The 19,700-nt window shown below is 49.4% G+C and overlaps 1 long non-coding RNA gene across 1 annotated transcript in view; it reads left to right on the plus strand.

The window, feature by feature from the left end:
- Positions 1 to 19,700, plus strand: part of LOC142069980 (uncharacterized) — a 46,123-nt gene that overhangs the window by 2,359 nt on the left and 24,064 nt on the right. Inside the window, exon 2 of the long non-coding RNA XR_012665939.1 lies at positions 7,833 to 8,155. This is a non-coding gene — a long non-coding RNA (uncharacterized LOC142069980). The remainder of the gene's footprint in view (positions 1 to 7,832; positions 8,156 to 19,700) is intronic.

A 19,700-nucleotide genomic window follows, 5' to 3' on the forward strand; every position in this document is an offset into this window, starting at 1 on the left:
TATGTACTGTGTATATGTACGCATAATATGTGCATATATCTGTGTGCATAAAGTGTGTGTGTAAGGTGTGTGAGTGCATATATATAGTGTGTGGGCATACTTAGTGTGTATGTTTTTGGGTAAAGTGTGTGTGCGTACACAAAATACGTATATATACTGTAGTTGTGTGAGCTTACACACACACTATAGTTTTTGGGGTGAGTGACAGAATATATATCTTTTGAGAAACAATGTACTTGTCTTCTAAATTATAGCATTCACAAGTTGTTTTTCACCTGGTCAGAGTTTGATCTCTTTAGAGTGACAGGCAGTGATGCCTTGTCTTTAGGTATCACTTCATTTTAGGGAGATGGTTTCTCTTCCAACTCCCATTTTATGATCCACCCTATAATTCAGGAACAGAACTGTGACCCCTAAAGCAATGAAAGTGGGGGGGAGGGGAAGAGTAATTCTGATGTTTATAGACTGATATTGCAAATACTGGCTCACTTTACTCAGGCAAATAGCCCCATTAATGTCAGAGGGGCAACTTGCACAGGGCTTGCTTGTTACTTACTCACATGAGTAAGCGTTTGTATAACAAAGTGTTTATTTACTCCTTCACATGACACAAGAACCAGGGGTCACCCAATGAAATGAATAGGCAGCAGGTTTAAAACAAATCAAAGGAAGTACTTCTTCACTCAACGCACGGTCAACCTGTGGAACTCCTTGCCAGGGGATGTTGTGAAGGCAAACACTATATCGGGCTTCAAAAAAGAGCTAGATAAGTTCATGGAGGATAGGTCCATCAATGGCTATTAGCCAAGATGGTCAGGGGTGCAACCCCATGCTCTGAGTGTCCCTAGCCTCTGATTGTCAGGAGCTCGGTGTGGACGACAGGGGATGGATCACTGGATGATTACCTGTTCTGTTCATTCCCTCTGAAGCACCTGGCACTGGCCAATCTAATGGGCTTGATAGACCACTGGTCTGACCCAATATGGCCGTTCTTATGTTTGTAGGAAGGGCTACTGTGCTTGAAATCCAAACGGAGATTTGAATACAAATAGGTCACGCCAACACCCAACATGCCTTTGAGTTTGATGGGTGTTCGGAATCCTGATCTGGATTATGGTGGAGCAGTAGTACCACCATAGTTCTGGTTACTAGTTTAGTGTGTAACAGCCAGAGGGGCTAGGGATGCACCTTAACTCTGTATTTCCTGGTTTTCAGAGGTTTAAACGTGGCTGCATACTTGACATTCTGGAAGGGCCTGGGGCACTGCCAGTCAAACTTAACGGTACATTAGCTAACTTTTGGGGCAGCGAATTTAGATCCACAATTTGGCCCTGATCCTGCAAGCTGCTCCCTGTGGTGGGGATATCTGTGCCCACGAAATGCCCCAGTGACTTCAGTCAGACTGCACATGGGTGTCGGGGGGTCTGCCCATGCAGAGGAGATTGTGGGATTGGGGTCTGTTTAACTGTCTGTTTAACTGTGTCCGTTGGACAGCATTGTGTATATAGTCCATTTCACAGTTTCTCCTGTACAGTCCACTAGGGCAGGGGTTCTCAACCTGTTTCTTTCTGAGGCCCCCCACAACATGCTATAAAAACTCCTCAGCCCACCTTTGCCACAACTGTTTTATGCATATCCAGTAGATTAAAAGCCAGGGCCAGCATTAGGGGGTAGCAAGCAGGGCAACGGCCTGGGGTCCGACACCACAGGCAGCCCTGCGAAGCTAAGACAGGTCAAACGCCGGCCCTGCTCTCTGATTTATTTTGACGAATCCCCTGAAACCTGCTCACAGCCCCCCCCGGGGGCCCCGGACCCCTTGTTTGAGAGCCACTGCACTAGGGCAGCCACTGACTTGTTCAGTGTGTGTAGAGATATCAGAATCCGGCTCTTAGCTTTCCTTTTTATCCCAATTCCACAAACAAGGACTAGTGCAGTCAAAGCTGCACACCCACCTGCTTTCTCTTTAAAGTCATTGAGATCTGACACGGGCTTAAGGGTCTTCCTTAATCCCTTAACTATTTTGGCATAAAAATCACACCCCTAATGGAAATAGGTAAATTTGCATTAAAACGGTGTGTAGAGCAAGCCTTAGAGGGGGAGGATAGTTTAGTGGTCAGGCTATGTCCACACTGCAATAAAACACCCATGGTGGCCCATGTCAGCTGACTCAGGCTCATGCTGCAGGGCTATAAAACTGCAGTGTAGACATTTGGGCTTGGGCTGGAGCTGGGGCTCAGGAACCCTGTGCTGGGGGAGGGTGCCAGAGGCCAGGCTCCAGCCCGAGGCCGAATGTCTACATAGCAATTTTATAGCCCTGCAATGTGAGCCCGATCCAGCTGATGCGGGCCAGCAATGGGTGTTTTATTGCAGTGTAGACATAATGTAAGAGGCCACAGTACAATTCGCAGCTCTGCCACAGACTGCTTGGGTGAGTCTCAATTAGGCTCAGATCCTCAAAGATATTTAGGTGCCTAACTCCCATTGGGAGTTAGGTGCTTAAATGCCTTTAAGGATCCAGGCCTCTGTCTCTCTATGCTTCAGTTCCCCAGCTGTAAACTGGGAATAACAACACTGCTCTCCCCCACAGGAGGAGAAGTATACTAAAGATGGCGAGCTTGCTCAGATGTTACAGTAAATAAATTGACAGCCACCTCCACTGCTGTGTTGTAGGATTGGGGCCTTCGTTTGTGTGGGTCTTCCACCCAGGGGAGAGAAACATATTGTTCTTTAAATAAGAAAATGTAGTTGTAAAACCACACAAGTTGGCAGTGACACTCAGGGCCAAGTGTAATCCCCGAAGCTACTCACCAATGTTCAAAACTGACTAGGTTTCAAACTGGTGGTGCCCCCTTCGCCACCATGGGGCAGAGTTTCCCAAAAGCTCAGGGTCAGGTTTCCAAGCGCTCAGCAGCCTCCATCCGGGATGTCACTGAACTTTAAATTAAGGCCTTTACAGATCATATTTACTTATCTCACACAGGGGCTTCATGAATGAGTGTTTGTCGAGCACTTTGGGATCCTTGTCTGGAAAGCACTGTCACTGCAAGATCTCTATTGCTGTCCGCCCATGCTGCAAAGCAAACAGGTTTCAGAGCAATATGTTCCAAACGAATTGTACCAACGTCAGCTGCCACAGGCGGGGGTGCAATGCTGCATCTGTAGGTGGCTCAGCAGCTGCAGGGTTTGAGCCTCAGACCTCCGGTTTAAAGCACGAGCCTCTACTGCTTGAGCTGACAAACCCAGCTCTGTTAGCCAAGACTTTAGTAGACTGATCGACCTCTCCATGAGTCTCAGCCACAACTAGAGGGGACAGAGGGACGTGGGTTACAGGGACAAGCCACTAAGGGTACGTCTACACACAGCGGCTGGGAGGTACTGTGACAGCACCGGCTGTGGCTCGAGCTGGGTGGTTGAGTGGGATTGTACTGGGGTGGGATTGTACTCGGGCAGCTAGTCCGAGGTGGTGTTGGGGCTACGCTGCTGTTTTTAGGGGCTAGCTTGAGCAGAGGTGGCGTAGGTGTGTCTACCCGTGCTGAGAATTACACCCAGCTATTTTGTTTATCTTCTAATCTTGAGTTTTTCTCAGAACCAAAGCAGGTGACAAATGTTCAGACAGTAGCATGAGCCTTAAATTCATAGCATCCCTTTAAGTAATTTGGCCCAGGTCACACGGTGAGTCAGTGGCACAGCCAAAAATAGAACCCAGGAGTCGTAGCTGTTCCCAGTTCCTGCAACCTGTAGACCAGTGTTTCTCAAGGACCGGTCCGTGGACCAGCACCGGTCCCTGATATCTCCCTGACACAGTTTAGGGAGGCAGCAAGCCAGGCTCTAGTATCAAAAAGGGTGAGAAACACTGGTCTTGATAACAGTTACTTCCTGTTAGTAGTATTCTCCTTAGTAGTATTCTCATCTTATGCATTGGTATTTTATTTATTCATTTGTGTATCTACTTTTTCTTAATTTTTTGCCCCTTGTGGCAGAATAGTCTGTATTTAGAAAACCCTTCATCTGCTCAGATTTAAACTGTGGGAGATGGGTCACCTCTCTTTTCCCATTCCACAATGTCGCACCTAGTGCTCTGGATGAAGAAGGATGTTATTACATTTCATTATGTATTATCTCCTTTCAGAAGATGCTTTAATTGTTCCTTTCAGTGAGGGAGGCTGTGGCATGCTTTCTGTTGAGGCTAGTTTTAATCACATGGTAGAGATTGCAACAACCTGCCACTGCTTTCTTGTTGTTCTGTGTCTGCACGGTGCCCAGCACAATGGGATTCGGGTATCAGGGGCTCCTGGGCTTTACAGCAATAGTAAATAAATAATATTCATATGAGCACTAATTACTTTTAATTCATGTTGTTAACAGTTAAGGTTGATATTAAAATTAAATAATGATTAGTGATTGTTGATTAGTAATTAACAATTACTCCAAAGGGGAGCAGTGGAAGTTACATCTCATGAGACATTTAAAAGCAAATAGAACAATGCCTATAAACATGGTCGTTGATGGGGACTGAAGTGGTGGCTGTCAACACCCACAGAGCCCTATGACTTGAGCTAAAAAGCTTTGCTAGCAGTCACAAAGCAGCAGGTTCTTCTCCTTGCTCACCCGGCCAGCCTGGGCAACATGATCACATGCATTTAGGCTGAGATGTTCAAAATCTTCCTCAACCTGGATCCAAAGTGACCTCCACCTCTAAGGACATTCAGTCTCTCCAACCCATTCATTCCTCAGCCTCTGTGCTGAGACAGCTAACAAGGAGGACAGCCCACATCTGGTGTGTTGGTGGGTCTGGGGATATGGGCAGTTGTCTGCTAGGAATTAGGCTGAGACCAGGAAACTCATTTCAGAGAGGCTCCTGATGTGGAGCTGTCAAGTGGTACTGTAAGCCTATAGGCGAGGTGAAACAATGGTCCCCAAAATGAGAAAATGCCACTGTGTGCACAGTTCCAGAAACTGCAACATGATTAAACTTACTGTTTAAGTTAATTTAAACACCTTAATGTTGGTCAGAGCTTCCAAACGACAATGTATTAAAAGATTTTTATTGGTTTTGCATGGGCAAGTTTTGTTTGTTTGTTTTTTCAGAAATGATGAAGCTGTTTAGCATATGGAAAAATGGCAAAGATCAACATTGTGCAATATACTAACATGAAATGTTTTCACATCACATATTCCTAATTGTCAAAATATCTCAGAAGTAATTATAATAGTTTTCTGTATTTTCAATTGAGATTTGCTAGCTGGATCAGTCTCACAGTGAAGGTTGCACATCAGTAGCAGTAGATTGCGTGCCCATGGTTTGCTCTGAATAGTGGGTAGATGTAAATGTATGTGAATTCCTAATGTAATGCTTCTCCATTTGTAAGCTTTTGTACCTGCAATGTATCATCTAGTCTGCCTGGTAGAAGGTTTTCATTTGTAATTGCCTATGCCTATAGAACTAGCCTTTGAAATATTCTAGAAACTAGCTTTTTAATTCAGTGACAATCATGCACAGGTCCGTATTAGTGTTAGAAATGACAACAGCTTCATATTACGAATATCCAAAAGCTAGGAGAGAACAAAGTGGCCTAACAAGAAGTAGTGAAGACAAAGTCCACAAACAAGTCCTCGCTTCTGCACTGAAGGAGGATGAAGAGTATGTTACAGCCCTTACTAACCATGTAATCAACCATACAACAAACCCATTTGGACCTGAAGCACATCCAGAGGTGCTTATCAACATACCTAGTGGACTGCATGGAACATCAGATATACAAGAGGCTCTAGTGAAAATAGCAGATGTTGGTGAAGAATAAATGGAGAGACTTGTACGAGGTGCACCTGGTTCTGTCGGAGCATGTAGCTCCTTCAGCCCAGTCAATAAATCTGGCATCAAAACACTTGCTGACATGGCCAAGAAGTCTGATCCCTCCTGACTCCTGCTACACTCTGGGCTTCAAAGCCACTGAGCGCAGGCAGCAGACACCCTGGCCTTGTGTTCCCCTTTGGATGGGCCATTCTGCCCCAGCGTACACATCTCTGCATTGGATGAGCAGATCTCTGGCTACTGCGTTGCGCTATGTTCTTATTAGCCGTTATTATTCATTATTTTTTCCAATTATTAATTATTCATGTAGTTATTATTATTTAATTGATCACTTTAATTATTGTTTGCTTTTCCTGTATTTGCTTCCATAGCAACACCAGGACGCTGGTTAATTTACAGACACATAAAGCCGTCAAGCTCCCTGCTCCCCAAAAATGCCTATGATCTAAGCAGGCCTGTCAAGGGGTGAGCTGGCCCTTTAAGACTGCTGGGCTCAGCTGCTCTGGGCTAAAGGAGTGCAGACAGAGGAAAGGATGTCAGCTAAGGGCAAAGGGCCAGACCTTCCCCTGTCACAGAGAGATACCCCCACCCCCTCATTACACCACCAGCGCATTGCCCAGAGATCCTGGGGTCCACCCTTAAATGCTGTGGATCCCCCGGAATCTGCAGGAGAGGGGAGAGCCAACAGCTGACAAAATCCAGTACCTTTGTATCCGCTTCCTCGCCCTGCACACACACATGTGGATAACTTTGCAACATTTCAGCCATGCTTCCAGAGCATTCCCTGTGCGGCCGCAGTCCTGGGAGCAGGGAGGGCTCTGTGGACGCAGACCAGTCAGTGGGGCATGCTAGGAGGTCAAGGTTTTGGCATGTGGCATTTGAAAGGTAATTTTGTTTCAGTGTCAGGTGCACTGGCCAAATGAGACCGTGTGGTCTCGCATTCCAACTGGGTGGGTTCTACTCTCTGGTGCGACCACTGCTGGAATACGGTGTCCAGTTCTGCTGCCCACAATTCAGGAAGGATGTTGATAAATTGGAGAGGGATCAGAGAAGAACCACAAGACTGATTAAAGGATTAGAAAACAGGCTTTATAGTGGTAGACTCAAAGAGCTCAATCTAACAAAGAGATGGTTAAGGGGTGACTTGATTATAGTCTATAAGTGTCTATGCGGGGAAAAAATATTTAATAATGGGCTCTTCAATCTAGAGGAAGGTCTAACATAATGCAATGGCTGGGAGTTGAAGCTAATTGAAATTCAGACTGGAAACAAGGTGTCATTTTTTTAATGGTGAGAATAAATTAACCATTGGAACAATCTATCAAGGGTCGTGGTGGATTCTCCATCGCTGAAAATTTTTAAATCAAGATTGGATGGTTTCCCAGAAGATCTGCTCTAGGAATTATTTTGGGGAAGTTTTGTGGCCTGTGGTATCCAGGAGGTCAGACTAGATGATCACAATGGTCTGTTCTGGCCTTGGACTCTATGAATCTCTTCCCATCTACTCCAGGGGAGTGGGATGTAGTGGCTAGAACATGAGCCAATAGGTGCTAGGGCCCCTGTATTCTATTCCTGGCTCTTGTGTGGAAAGCATGATCTAGCGATTAGCGCAGGCAAATGGGAGTCAGGACTCCTGGGTTCTGTTCCTTGTTCTGCCACTGACTTCTTTTGTGGCCATGAGTGAATCCTGTCCCCTCTCTGTGCCTCTGTTTCCCCACCTGTATAATGGAGATAATCATACCACCACCCTGGGAGGATAATAGGCTAAATGCATTAACATTTGTAGGGGCAGTCTTTTTGTTCTGTGTTTGTACAGCAGCTAGCACCATGGGGTCCTGGTCTGTGACTGGGGCTCCTGGGTGCTACAGTAATAGAAATAATAATAAAGTGCCATGAAATCCTTGAACAAAAGCTGCTGCTGTTAGTTATTTTATTGTTCATAATTAGTGTGGGAGCCTTCAAAGCTTTTTAATAGAGTGTTTCTGTCTCCCTTTTTATATTTTCTGCTCTGTTGCAAAAGGGGAAGACAGGACCCCAGAGCAATGCTCAGTGATCCGGAGCATCCAGCAATTCCCGGGACCAGCGATGTTGCTTGATGCTGGCTCTGGTACAGAGATCTGCAGCGAGATGGTGCGAGGATGCCTGTTGTGTCCTGGTTGCTCGCATGCAGGGAGAACTCAGATCCTCCTGCTTCTCCTGAGATGGTACCTGTGGGTCAGACAGACACCCAGCAGCTGCCAAGACCACAGGTGGGGTCTGTGCTGAGACAGAGCAACAGCTGTTGGTAGGAGAGTTCATGCCAGCTCCGTGGTCCCAGATGGTGGTACAAGTTTTGTATTACAGGTAGGCTCATGGCGGGGCCAGGGGAGGGATGCTTTTCATGAGGGTGTGTGTTGGAAATTGAGCTGTTTTCTGCAATGCACATCTGCTGGAGCTGGGAATAGAACCCAGTCCCCTGCTCTAAGTACTAGAGAACACTCCCCTCCCAGAGCTGGGAATAGAACCCAGGAGTCCTGACTTCCATTGGCCTTGCAAATGAGATTTAGGTTCAGTATGCCTATTTACTTTTCTGATTCTGCAATTTATATGTATTTATAGTTTGAGCTTGATTCTGCCATCCAAGTCACATGGGGCCTGATTCTCCGTTGCACTTGGTATAATCATTTACACCCGAGCAAACTGAGTTTAAAATGCTTAAACCAAAGAATCTATGAAAGTGACTCATGTCTTGCACCTTCACAGACATGCTTACCAGGCCGGGGGTCTGAGTTTGAGACAGCTCATTATTACAATGACTCTGGAGGTGCCTGGGAGGGGCTGGATGGGGCCATAGCTAGCAAAGGAGCAGAGAAAACAAATCCTCACCTGAAGCAGAAACTGTGCGTGATCCAAATTGTTCTTAAAGGGCTCCGATTCTCGTTTACACTAAGGCCCTTGTGCCACATTCTGGTAGCATAAAGGGCCCTTAAAGTGGGTATAAAATTACAGTTACACTTACTTTATGGCCCCTTCATGCTGTCAAAGCAGAATAAAGAGGTCTTAGCATAGATGAGAATCACACCTTGTGTTTTTAGAGGGCTGGTGAGCTGGTGTGGCATAGACCAGGTGCAATCAGTGAAGGGTTTCCTCAGTGGATAGGAAATCAAAGCAGGTCACCAAGCCGAAATCAGTGGAGTAAGAGAAACTGCCCCAACTGGGAGCCAGCCTAGGTCTCCCACCATGGCTGGGGAGCCAGGTGCATCCATGCAAGGGGAAAATGGGCTGTGGTTAACCCACTGTTTTCTAGGGACCTGGCACTACTCAAGCTTCTCCCTCCCAGTAATTAGCTCTCTCTGGCATGGTTGGGAGAAATTAGCCAATGCAGTTTTTACTACTACATTGAGTTACAGGCCAGGCGCTGTACAAACACAGAACAAAAAGACCGTCCCTGCCCCAAAGAGCTTCCAGTCTAAGGGTAAGACAAGAGACAGTAGATGAATGCAGACAGGGGAACACAAGGAAACAAGTTTCAGAGTAGCTGCCATGTTAGTCTGTATCAGTAAAAAGAAAAGGAGGACTTGTGGCACTTTAGAGACTAACAAATTTATTAGAGCATAAGCTTTCGTGAGCTACAGCTTATGCTCTAACAAGGAAACAAGGAGACAATAGCCAGGAGCTATATATTTGGCAGCGCTGGTCTCTGTAACATTCGCTATACGAAGGCTCATGAGAACCAGATGGCATTTTGGTGCTCTGGGCAAAATGAGCTGGGGCTTGGAGATCCTTGGATGGAAGAGGCTATGGGCCAGATAACGATGCATTTGGGTGGGCATCAAGAAAGCTTAGATCCATGATTACTACTATTAATTATTTGTATTACAGTAGCAGCTAGAGACCCCAACCAAGAGCAGGGCCTCTATGTGCTGGGTGCTGCACAGATGCAGACTCTGCCCCCAAAAGCTAAACAGACAAAGGATGTGGATTAAGCCCTCTGTGATTTGTTTATGGTCACATAAGAAAATCTGTGGCGTAGCTAGGACTTGAACCTGTCACTCCTATCCCTATGCCCTTTCCACAAAGCCATAGAAACGTAGGGCTAGAAGGGACCTGGGTAAGTCTTCTAGCCCAATAACCTGCACTGAGGCAGGACCAAGTATTATCTAGACCATCCCTGACAGGTGTTTGTCTAACCTGCTCTTAAAAACCTCCAGTAAGGAGATCCTACAGCCTCCCTAGGAATTTGTTTTAGTGCTTAACTTCCCTGACCGTTAGGAAGTTTTTCCTAAGGTCTAACCTAAATCTCCCTTGCTGTAATTTAAGCCCATTACTTCTTGTCCTGTCCTCAGTGGATAAAGAGAACAATTTATCACCCTGCCTTTTATAACAACCTTTTATGTACTTGAAGACTGTTATCATGTCTCCCCTCAGTCTTCTCTAGACTAAACAAACCCAGTTTTTTCAATCTTTCCTCATAGGTCATGTTTTCTAGACCTTTTTTTTGTTGCTCTCCTCTGGACTTTCTCAGTTTGTCCACATCTTTCCTGAAGTGTGGTGGTCAGAGCTGGACACAGTACTCCAGTTGAGGCCTTATGAATGCTGAGTAAAGTGGAAGAATTACTTCTCATGTCAACACTCCTGCTAATGCATCCCAGAGTGATGTTCACTTTTTTTTGCAACAGTGCTACATTGTTGATTCGTATTTCGTTTCAGAGGAGCAGCCATGTTAGTCTGTATTTGCGAAAAGAAAAGGAGGACTTAGAGACTAACCAATTTATCTGAGCATAAGCTTTCGTGAGCTACAGCACTATAACCCCCAGATCCTGCTCTGCAGTACTCCTTCCTAGACAGTCATTTCCCATGTGATATTTGTGCAATTGATTATTCCTTCCTAAGTGTAGTACTTTGCTTTTGTCCTTATTGAATTTCATCCTTCCCCTCAATGCAGATGTAGCATGTTACTACATATTATTACAAAGTTATTATTACTAGTGTCCTATATCAATCCAGCCCCTTTTCATCGAAGGATTCGGGTTACAGGGGTTGTAACGCCGAATGGATTAATGTGCCTAAAGCTTATTGGTTGAGATATTAAAGCAGACTAAGTGGTGTAAGACGCATCTATGGGTTTGCAGACGGTTGGATTCAAGCAACAATGGGGAGCTTTAATTGCAACGGCTGATCGAGCAACCCAATCCCGGGCAATGGGGGTGGGAAAGGAAACTGATGCCCCTGCCCGCCCCCAAATCCTAGGATAATTAAAACAAAACCCTTGCATAGAGGATCACTCACAAACAAGACCTGGCACTAATTGGCACCTTTGCTGGCAGCCTCAACAAAGGCCTGGGGCTGAGCAGGCCGTAGAGACTAACTCCTCTCATCTGCCCCCCTAGAGGGGGTCCCCTTGGGGCAGGAGTGAGACATGCTGGCGGGGTGACGTGTTGGGGCAAGCAGCTGCCCAGGCTGTATGCCTGCTATGTGGGGAAACAGAAGCTGTTGCTGTCTAGGGGGTATCAGTGTGGCACCAAGAGCTGGCGTTAAATTCATGAGGGCAAGTGTGCACGCTGTACATATACGACACATCTCAGGACGCCAAAGGCAGCCGATATCATTGCTCACTGATTGGGATGGATTCTCCTTTACACCAAGGCCCCTCTGCACCATTCTAGAACCACACAGGGGCCTCAGTTACATTTCCATTCCCTTCTTCCCTTGCCGGCATGGTGCAGAGGGGCTATATTCATAGCATTTAAGGCCAGATGGGACCATCCCCATGTATCTCACAGGGCATGACATTTAATTCACTTCCCCCTTTGTCGAACCAACCAACCCGGCAAAAGCATCTCTTCCAGAAAGGCAGCCAGTCTTGATTTGAAGACTCCAAGAGATGGAGACCCCACTGCTTCCCCTGGTAGTCTGGTCCAGTGGCTAATCACCCTCACTGTACAAGATTTGTGTCCGGTCTGAATTTGCCTTTGGCTGCGTCTTTACAGCCAAAAAAGGAAGGGTTTGTCTGGCGATAGCTATCTCGCTGTAAAATCCTGGAGTACAAGGCACAGGTAATTCCTGACATAGCCAGGCACGACAAAACCCCAGGTGGTGATGGGATGTAGGGATGATCTTGACTAGCTACAGTATAGTTAAAAACAACCTCTGCCTCATCTCTGCTAGAATTGTACATCAACATCGCTACATCCACGTCAAACATGCACCTTATTTATAGTGAAGACAAAGTCTGCTTTCTGTTAAACCTGCACCGCTTTCTCATGTAGACGAGGGCTTAGATCGGAACCTGGCCTGAGCTGAGCTGTTTCTTTAGCCCTCTGGCTACGTCTACACTGGAACCAGGGGTGGGGGGTGTAAGTTGCAGCTTGTGGTGACAGACCTGTGCTAGCTTTCATCCAGCTGGCGTGGCTAGAAATAGGAGTGCAGAGGCAGCAGCAGGGGCTTCAGTGAAGATGGGCAATGCAAGGGCTAGCCAGGGTCCCAGGCAGGCTTGGGCAGCCCATGTTGAAGCCTTTGCAGCCATGCGCTCAGTTATTTTTAACGAGCTAGCTAGATCAAAGCTCTCGTGGGTACGGCTACATGAGCGGCACTCACACCTCCAGTTGCAGGGTAGATGGGCTGAGCCTAGGCCCCCTCCCCTCCTGCGCTCTAGAGCCTCCTCATCACTAATTCATGGTGCTTGCAGCCTGCTCCATTAGGGAGCCAGCGGGTGACCTCCGGCTGCATATTACTGACCTGCCTTCCCCGCCCCTCTGCGGCTTGTCCTTTCCTTTTCTCTCCCCGAAGCATTTAGCTCCATCAGGTTCTCCTCCCCTTCCAGCCAAGGAACTCTCAAGAGTCCTCTTCCCCAGCACGATCCATCCATCTCATCTGAGTCCTGCCCCTTCCAAGAGGTGCATGTGGGCCTGAGTCCTGCCCCTTCCAAGAGGCACACCTGGCCAGATGTTCGGAAAATCTGGATGGACACCACCGGGAGCACAGAGAGGAACGCATGCATACCAGTTGCCCTGATTGAAGGAGACTTGCCAAATCACCACGAGAGGGTCTCACCCAGGCATACAAATCTGCTCCTACCCTAAGCAAGATGAAGATTATTGTCAAAATCATACAAGAGGGCCTGATCTGGCAAATAACCCTACTGAAGTCAGTGAGACTGCAGGATATGAACCTTATCCACCCTAGAACCAGGAGTGGAACCCAGGAGTCCTGACTCCCCATGTGTTCCCACCACTAGATTGCACACTTCTGCTGGATTTAGGAAGAGAACCCAGAAGTCCTGACTCTTAGTCCCCAGTTCAAACCACTAGACCCCCAGGTCACATAGAATTTTGCAGATTTGGCCCAGAAATAGATTAAAAGGGCCTGATTCTCAGTCTCATTAGGCCCCTCTAGTGGGTGGAAGTGGCCCTCTGAGAATCTTCCTGCACTGGGAGCTTCCCTGGCTGGTGGGGGGGAGGGGGAGAGGGTTGGTGTAAGAGTTCTGTACTCACCCTGCTCCCCACCCCTGGCATAGGAGCAGGTTGGGGGATGGCCAGAGCACAATGCACTATGGGAATTCTCAGCTTCCCAAGGCTCATAGGGTGCTATGGGAAGCAGAGTGTAAGTTAGAGCAGCCCTGAGGCAGCTCTAACTGACACTGGCTACTGGGCACAGCCCCAGAATACAGAGAGCACAAAACTAACTTAAAGCGCCCCTTAACCCCTCTATCCCTGCCCCAAGTGCATGAATAGAGTAATTGAGAATCAATTCCATCAATACAAGGCAGGATCTCAGCTGGCGTAAACTAGTGTCCATCCATTAACTTCAATGGCGTGAGGGCGATTTACACCAGATAGGAATATGGCCCAAGTCCTAACTTCTACCAGCCCAGGATAGTTTTTTCTCAGGTTACCAGTGTGGGGGATGATATACCATGACTCCCCCCCCCAATAAATCTGATCTCCACCAGCTGCTCCGAGGGGAGAAATGTTAACGACAGGTGTTTGAAGGGAGCTGGGGACAAAGGCCTTTATTTCCACATGCATCCCCCCTCGCCTCATGTGCTCCTGGGGGATGCTGGCTGTGGGAGGTTGGGTTCACTGTTTCCTTTGCTCGCTGAAAAGTCAGGTGCATGCAATTATTGTCTAGACAAGTCTCGCCGGGGAGCACGGTGGTGTAATGGTCCCACGGGGACACCCGCCCAGCTCCTTGCAGCACAAAAGCTGCCTTGAGAGCCCGCGCCTCCTCCTGCCACTCAGAGAAGTGGAGAAACACAAAGGAAAGAGGCGGGGAGTGGGTTTGGATGGGAGGGAGAGACACCCCACCCCACCCCCACCCTTCATGCCCAGCAGCTAATTCCGGCTCCACTTTAAGAGGGACCTCGAATAAGAAATGTCGAAATGTCGTCAGGGCTGGCTGGAATTTGATTCATTTAAGAACAAAGCAATGGGCCCTTGGATTCTTTGAGAGCTCTCCAAAGGCCCGGTCCTCCACTGATGAAAATGGGCCACCTGGCCTGAATTACACCTCGGCTGGTGCAATGCAGAGCTAGGCCCAGCTGGGGAGCTGGCTCTTTTCAGATCTCACCTGGAAACTGCTCCTCTTAACCCCCTCTCCAAATTTCCCCCGCTCAGCACTTGTGCTGCACCCAGAGTGCTGGTCTAGGCTGATGCTGCATCATGGCCACACGTTTCCCTCAGGAAGAAGTCTCAGAGCGAGAAAGTTTTTCAGGGAACTTGGAGCGACAGTCAAGCAGCTCCTGCTTCCTCATATACTGCTAGCATGTTACTGCCATAGAGCCCCACGGTTTGCCAATCTGAGAAGGATGATCTTGTGGGGAAGGCTCTGGACTGGCAGCCAGGACACCTGGGTTCACTGCATGTCCTTCGGCAAAATAGCTTAGAACTCGGTTCTCATTTACACTGAGGCCCCTTTACACCGCTCTGGCATCAGAAAGGGGCCTTAGTGTCACTGGTAAATGAGGCCTCAGTTTCCCAACTCTAAAATGGGGATAATATTTCCATTGTCTTCCCTGTTGGGATTCTAAGTGCTTTGGGGCAGGGACTGTCTCTCACTATGTGTACAGACAGCGCCTGGCAGGATGAGGCCTCCCTAGGGGCTAAAGCAGGCTTGAAAGGGATAGCTGAGGATACTAAGCTCCCATGGCAGGGAGGGGAGGGCAGTGGCAGCAGCGGGGAATATGGCAGGGGGTAGAAGGTTAGACGAAGTATAGGGCAGATTGTTGTGGATGTCTGGTTTTCTCCCAGCTCCTCAGAGGACACCACCCTATGTCCCAGCTCTGGTTATAAATCACGTTCTGGTTGGCCTTATTGACTCTTAAATGGTGGGTGAAGATCACTGCGTCCTCCCACCTTTACGCTCCTCTTCCAGCATGACAGTGCTGGGAGATGCAGCTTGCTCTGGCTCTCTCTGGCCTGAGGACTTTTATGGGTTTCTTCCTCGCATGAGGTGCCCCCTGGAAAGCAGCCACCCGCCTGACCACTCTTCGTGCCTGTGGCTTCCAGGACACGTGGTTCTGCTTCTCAGTTCCCCTGCTCCTGCGTTTGGGGCTTCCCAGAAGCTAGTAGCAACTGGCATCTCAAGCAGGCTCCGTTGCCGCTCCCCTCAGTGAAGCCGTGGGGACGGGGACGGTGTCCAGGTCAGAGGACGAGGAGCGGTTGCGGGTGCTAATCTGGCTGGGCTGGCTCCCTAATGTGCTTTAGCAAAAAGGGGTGGACAAGGCACCTGGGACAGAGAGGACTGTAAGATAACCAGCCCCTTTGCCCTTTACGGCCACCTTCCATGACAGGATCCACAAGCCGCGTCCATGCTCCTGCTATTGCAGCCACTGGCGGGAGTGGGGAAGGGGGGGGGGAAGTGGGTGATGCCAGGCGGGAGAGCAGAGTGGCCAGAGTTGATTCAGCCCATCCCCTTGGCAAGCGTCCCCGCAATGGTGCCTAGACTGCCACTCGACCCACTCCCATCCCGCAGACTCCACCAGGAAGGCAGGTGCCATCGATGCCTGCCGGGCGGCTCCCTCCCTAGGGCACTTGGGGCCCGGCTGGGCTGAGGAGGGGATGAAATGATTTACACGTACCAGGCTGAGGGTGTAGCCGGCCTCTGATCTGCGTGTGAAGGGTGCCCCTTTGACGACACTCAAAACCAGATTCCCCCCCACCCCTCCCACCCTTTGGCTGCTCTCTCCTGGCTTCATTACCAGAGAGTCTCCTGGGCTGGAGCCAGCCACTTGGCACTCCTGGCGCCTGCCAGGTGATGGCTGGGCAGCCTGCCTCTCCAGAGATCATATTTCCTCTCTCATAGGGGTGGAAAGCAGAGAGGCCTGGATTCCACCCCACCCCTGCCCAGTGAAAAGGGACAAGCCTGATCCCCGTAGAGCAGCCTGCTGCCATGCTGTCTGCCTGTTAACTGGCCACATCCAGGTCTCCTTTTGGCTCCCTGCCTTGGGAGCACTAATATCCTGGCGCCAGGTCAAGTCGGGGCATGCCAGGAGTGGGGCTAAGCAGAGGAAAGGGGCAGGGTGTGGGCAGCTGGCTTGGGGGAACAGAGATGATGGGGAGCCCCTTCAGACACAGGCTGGGAACACATAACCAATGGGTCTCTGTTGCCCTGGGGAATCCCTGCTTCAATTTCTGCTCATGGGACCTGATTCTCACTTAGCCTCAGATCCCTTTAGGCTGTTCCGGCAGCACAAAGACGCCTCAGAATGGGTGGAAAGGGCCATGTGAGAATCCCCCTCCCCCCAGCACAGATGTGGGTCTTTGCACCTGCCTTGCTCCCGGCAGAGGGGGCGGATCAGGTGTGCGGCTGGAATGCACTGCAGCTGCTCTCCGCTTCTGAATCCTGGGGTCCCACAGGGAGCGGAGCGTAAGTTAGAGCCACCCCGAGGCTGCACTATTTGACAACAGGGGTAGAGCCCAGAATATGGGGATTGCAATGGTGGCTTAAAATTTGTTTTCCCCTACACCTCCCATCTCTGTCTGAAGCCCAGGAACAGCGTTAACTGAGAATTAAGTCTGTGGGCTCTGGCTATGACTGTAGTGTCTCCACGGAGCACAGGAACACAGTGGAGCCATGGGCCCTTGAAACAGCCCCCCTGATTGTCCCCCATATGCAGGGGTATCCCTAACTGGGGTGGAGATGGCATGAGGGCCCTGGACCCACACTGCTCCCAGACCCCCATGTAGGGAGGCAGATTGGTGGGGTGACCAGAGTGCACTGCACTGTGGCTATTCTCTGCTTTCCAGGGCCCATTGGGAGAATATCATAAGTTAGAGCAGCCTTGAGGCTGCTCTTAGTTACACAGGGAACGTGCTTAGCCCCGGAATATGGGGCGTATAAAGACCACCTTAAAGTCTCCTAAACTCCCTCCGTCCCTGTGGCAATAACTGAGAATCAGGCCCTGTGGCTCCTCGCCAGCCACCAGCATGAACACACTCGGGGCTAGCATAGCCCAGCTGCTGCACCCACCATCCTTCCCAGCACTTGCGGAGTTAACAAAGTTGTGGGGATTATTTCCCGCTGCTCTGCAAGGAAAGCGGGGTGATAAACCCTGCTGGGTGGATGCAAATCTGCAGCCCTCTGGGGGAGATGCCAGCTGGACTGAGTCAGAAGCTGCAGTCAGTCACTAGGGGGCGCCACCATCCACTGAAAGGAAGCATCGAAGGAAAAAAATCGTGTAGCTACATGTTTTATGGGGGATCTCTGGGGTTCAAACAAAGGACTCTCCCTTCCCCAACTCTGTCGCGTCCCCCTCACTGGTACGGCCCTAGCCTGCAGCACATTACATGACCCATGATTTATCACCACGCTTTGCTGAGCTAACAAGGAGCAATTTTCCAGCCTTGGCACCGTGCCTATTAAAATGAATATATACGTAGAGGCATTTGGTGGCCTGAGCTTTCCAAAAAAAATGTCGCGCTCCAGAGCAAAAAGCCAGGAGGCTGTGATGGCTTGGGCCCCGGATCAGCCCTCAAGTCTGATCTTCCACAGGGGTCGATTTGGAAATGTGAGCCCTGATACCACACTGAGCATGGGATAAGCACATGGAGCTGCAGGGAAGTCAGTGAGAAGGCTGGCGTGTCTCTAGGGAAGGGTGAGCAAATGAGCAGGCCACAGAACCAGATGCTAGGAACAGTCAGTGACTTCTGCTCCCATATCTGGCTCCTGAGAGCAAGTCCCTTCCTTTTTCCGTTGCCTCAGTTTCTCCACCTGTGAAATGAAGATAGTACCGACCTGTCTCACGGGGGAGGATGGGGTTAATCGGTGGGGTTAGGGGGAGTTTCAGACCTGTATATGCAGAAGTTCAAGTGTTCACAAGTGGGGACTGATTTTTGAGCACCTCAATTTCTGATGCCTGAAAGAGCCCTGATTCCTTGAGCCACTGCAGTTCCCCTTGACTTCAGCCGGTTGTTTTGGGTGTTCAGCACCTCTGGACATGGCAGATTCTCTGTCTCTTTTAGTCTTTAAAGTCAAAGCTGGATATCTTTCCAACTGATACACCATAGCTCAACCAGAAGCTAGGAGCTTGAAGCAAATATATCAGGTGATGTTCTTTGGCCTGTACTAAGCAGGAGGCCAGACTAGATCAGTGGTTTTCAACCTTTTTTCATTTGTGGACCCGTACGTTTTTTCAAAGGGAGGTGCAGACCCCTTTGGGCATCTTGGACATAGTCTGCAGACCCCCAGGAGTCCGTGCACCACAGGTTGAAAACCGCTAGACTAGATGATCAGCATATTCCTTTCTGGCCTCAAAACCTAGGATAATCAGGCTCAAGGTGGGCACCCTGAAAATGTGGTACCCAAAGTTAGGAGCCACCACTGAAAATTTCACCCTGAGTGCCAAAATTCCTGTTGTGTATCTTTCGCATTATATGCTAGGTGGCGCAGTTGCTCACTCTTGTTTGGGTGACCACAACAATGCTCAGCTTGGTAAAGTTGGGCAGCTTTACATCTGGTATGTGGGTAGAGACAACTGCTGGTTTTGGAGTGAGAGGTCCTGGCCCTCTAAAGGGCGACTGTCCTGGGTGACAGATCCAACGGTAAGTGGGCTGCATGTACAACTCGTAGCTTTCTAGGCAGCAGCTGACAGCTTGCAGTGACTGGCACCATCTCCTAGGGCAAGGAAGGGGGCACTGGAGTTAATCATACATTGGGGGGACTTAATCTGGTGCCTGAGGGATCTGGCTTTTCCCAGGAACGGGAGGCCTGATTCTCGCCTGACACTGCTGGAAATCAGGAGTAACTCCACTGATGACGTGTGTGTGTGAAGGGAGAGTCACACCTTGTGATTCTGGGAGTGTGAGTCTGTGTGCAGTCATGCCATGGGGGTGTGTGTGCGCGTGTGTGGCTGTGCGTATGTGCGGGCGCAAGTGCACAACTGCAGCCGGGAGAGATCTGGGTGTGCGTGTGTGATTGCGTACATGTGTGCCTGTGTGTGGAGTCAGGAGGTGATTGTGTGTGTGTGTGTGCGCACGACTGTGCAGTAAGGAGTGATCAAAGTGTGTATGTGTGTGGGCATGAGTACACGCCTGTAGACACAGGAGATCTGGGAGTGTGTGTCCTGGTGTTGTTGTGCAGAGGTGGCTGCCTTTGTCTGGCATTGGCAGGTGGTGACAATGGTGCAGTGAGGGAAGGTGGTAGTGGGTGTGTGCATGTGAGTTTGTGGAGGTGAATGCACAGCCACAGTTGGGGGGTAAGCCTGTGCATGATTGGGTGTGTGCCTGGGTGTGAGTGAGTGCATGATTGGGTGTGTCCCTGGGTGAGAATGTGTGCGTGTGGGCAGTCGGACACTTGAGTGCCAAGTCCAAGGGTGTCTGGCTCTCAGTGCTTGTGGAGCTGGGGAAGAGAGTGATGCGTTTGGGGGATGCCTCTCTGCCTGCGCGAAGATGGATGACTGTCACATGTACAC

This window comes from Caretta caretta, chromosome 24, assembly GCF_965140235.1.
Source record: "Caretta caretta isolate rCarCar2 chromosome 24, rCarCar1.hap1, whole genome shotgun sequence".
Taxonomy (NCBI): domain Eukaryota; kingdom Metazoa; phylum Chordata; order Testudines; family Cheloniidae; genus Caretta; species Caretta caretta.